Consider the following 286-nt stretch of genomic DNA (forward strand, 5'->3'; position numbering starts at 1 on the left):
GGGCTATCAGCTGTCCTGAATAGCAACACCAAACAACCGAACACAAAAATAGCCAGGAAAGGTCTGAATCATTCCAAGCTTGAACAATTAATAATTTTGACGTTAATCTCAGGGGTGGGAGAAGAGTAAGTATTGCTAGAGAGGAGAAAGAGTTGCTATTCTTTGTAACTTTGGAAAGTCTCACACATCCCCATTCAGTGGTTTTGAATATACTTAACAATTGTTTTCTGGTCATTTGTGTTTTACTTCACTGCTGCTCCAGTTCAGAACCTCAGCAAGAGCCACT

This window comes from Falco rusticolus, chromosome 7 (assembly GCF_015220075.1).
Source record: "Falco rusticolus isolate bFalRus1 chromosome 7, bFalRus1.pri, whole genome shotgun sequence".
NCBI lineage: Eukaryota > Metazoa > Chordata > Aves > Falconiformes > Falconidae > Falco > Falco rusticolus.